Genomic DNA, 2,976 nt, shown 5'->3' with positions numbered 1-2,976 from the left:
CACACTCGACGATGTAATTGAACATACTTTCATAAAGAGATCTATACAGAACGTCTAATGCCATGTTGTTGAGGTTGTTCTTTCTCTTGTTTTCACTGGTCCATTCAGATTTCTCCTTATCAATCTTGATAGGACCATCTGTGATAACACTCCACATATCGTCATGAAGAGAGGAAAGATGAGCACGAACTCTCTTATTCCAAACGATATAGTTTTCTATTGAGAATGTGGGGATTATGGTAGCTTTGGCATCTTTGGTCATGGTCTTCATTCTTGATGAAATCTTGAGAATAGAAACAGGGCTCTGATACCAATTGATATGATCGGTGGCACCGATAGAGATAGGGGTCTAGCTATTTATGACAACTTCGTACAAAAACGGTTTGATAGAAATCATATTAAGGATTTAAATCACTTTCTATTCTTCACAAACCCTTGCAAATTCTTGAACGATTCAAGTGCGGAAACTTTTGCTCAGGTTTGAAGCTAAAAACCGATGAAGAGGAAGATGACAGAATGTAAATGACACAAAGAGATGTTTATGAATATTCAGAGTAAAAAACTCTCCAACGTCACCCTTCTTCAAACCACTAAAAGGATTCACTATACTTTTCATAGAAAAAAATACAACTGCAAAACTAGCTCATTCTTGAACAGAACAGACTCTGTTCAACTTACAATATATTGAAGAATATCACTGAGCTAGACAATACTTTGATTCTCTCTCTCTCTCTTCATATACAAACACAATAAATCAAGAAAGCAATTCATAAGATTGTAATCTCAGATAGCACATTTCTATATCAAGTGTCTGGCCGACCGTTCGTTCGTCCGTTGTCTTTGAGAATCCTTAAATAGAGAGCAGGTACCAACAGTCGAATATTCTATAATGACATGTGGCGAACTTCCATTGAAAAGCCTCCATAGTACATAGGTGCAACAGACTTTGAGAACCATGATTGTGGTTGTACCAATCTGGTAGTGCGCCGAATATTCTTCTAGGATTGTCCTACAAGAAACAAGTAGTGGGAAGAATATTTGCTTACATAGTATTAATTCATTGGATGTAACTGGCTGTTGTACTCATCTGCCAGTGGAGCAGAAGTAGCGTACAACTAGTTGATCGTGGGTAGACGAATGCTAGCTTCAAGCAACTGCTTAAGCATGGCATTAGACGTACTCCAATTAGACTGAAAAGTCTAATGAAGTTAGACGAACCCGTCTAATAGCAGGATCCATTAGACCACCAAGTCTAATGGAGTTAGATGACAAGACTAACTACGAGTCCCTACAAACTAATCTGAAGGAGTTAGACTACACGTCTAACTTTCATCTGTAGACTGCACGTCTAACTATATCTGTTAGATTGCACGTCTAACTACGCTTGTTAGACTGCACGTTTAACTACGCATCTGTTAGATTGCACGTCTAACTACGCCTGTTAGACTGCACGTCTAACTACGCATCTGTTAGATTGCACGTCTAACTACGCCTGTTAGACTGCACGTCTAACTACGCATCTGTTAGACTACACGTTTAACTACGTCTGTTAGACTGCACGTCTAACTACGTCTGTTAGATTGCACGTCTAACTACGTCTGTTAGACTGCACGTCTAACTACGTATCTGTTAGACTGCATGTCTAACTACGTATCTGTTAGACTGCATGTCTAACTACGTCTATTAAACTACACGTCTAAATACGTCTGTTAGACTGCACGTCTAACTATGCATCTGTTACACTATACGTCTAACTACATCTGTTAGACTACACGTCTAACTACGTTTGTTAGAATGCAAATCTAACTACGTCTCCTAGACTAAACGTCTAACTACGTCTCTGTTAGACTGCACGTCTAACTACGTCTATTAGACTCCACATCTAACTACGTATCTGTTAGACTGCACGACTAACTACGTATCTGTTAAACTGTACGTCTAACTACGTCTATTAGACTACACGTCTAACTACGTCTATTAGACTGCACGTCTAACTATGTATCTGTTAGAATGCACGTCTAGCTACGTATCTATTACACTGCATTTTTAACTACGTCTGTTAGACTACACGTCTAACTACGTCTGTTAGACTGCATGTCTAACTTGATGCGTCTAATAGCTAGTAAGTTTAATGAACCTCATTCAGACTATGTCTAATTACGTTTTTGATGCACCTGCACAAAAACAATTAGACGGCTTAGTTTAAGTTTTATACAAACTCTTTATCAAAATTTCGTTAGACAAAGTGATTTCATCATTAGTCAAAATAATTTGACCCAACACAATCCCCAAGACATCCCAATGGTCCAAAATCCTATCTTATTTATACATCGACAATGTAAGAACCAAATCATCAAAAAAAACTCCCATATCAATTCATCTCATACAAAAGATATATCCTTCTCACTCAAAAAACACTCTATTGGTAGACTTTGAGTCAGCCTTATCTTGTGAGGACAATGAGGTGTCGACCATGTTCAGGTCTCTTCAATCAACTGGCCTAAAACCGTTCCTAGAAGACCGGTCTTCCATCAATACCGATATCATTCTTGAATTTTTCCAGACTGTCCAAGTGATCCGTGAGGATCTTATCTCTGTTATCATTCAAGGTCAGGAATTTGTCTTTAGTGAGAAAGATCTCGCACGGAGCTGCGAACTTCCCGCTGAGGGATTTTCTAACCTCTTCTTCTCTAACGAAATCAAAAATGAAATGCATCACCACTTCTCTAACTCCCTATGTTCGGTCAAAACTTATGGATCATAAGCTTCCCTCCAGCCAGAGTTTTAAATATTGAGTGTGATTTTCGGGAAGAACATCCTTGGAAAAGAGACCACTCAATATTACTCTAAGAGAACCTTTGAGTTGATGGTTGCCATCAATGAAGGAACTTCTATCAACTGATCGAGGATCATCTTCAACAATCTGAAGAAGATGATCTCTTCGGACAAATTAATGACCGGATATGCTCCACAACT

The sequence above is a fragment of the Impatiens glandulifera genome, chromosome 4 (assembly GCF_907164915.1).
Source record: "Impatiens glandulifera chromosome 4, dImpGla2.1, whole genome shotgun sequence".
Taxonomy (NCBI): domain Eukaryota; kingdom Viridiplantae; phylum Streptophyta; class Magnoliopsida; order Ericales; family Balsaminaceae; genus Impatiens; species Impatiens glandulifera.
Note: the sequence above shows the minus strand (reverse complement) of the source record.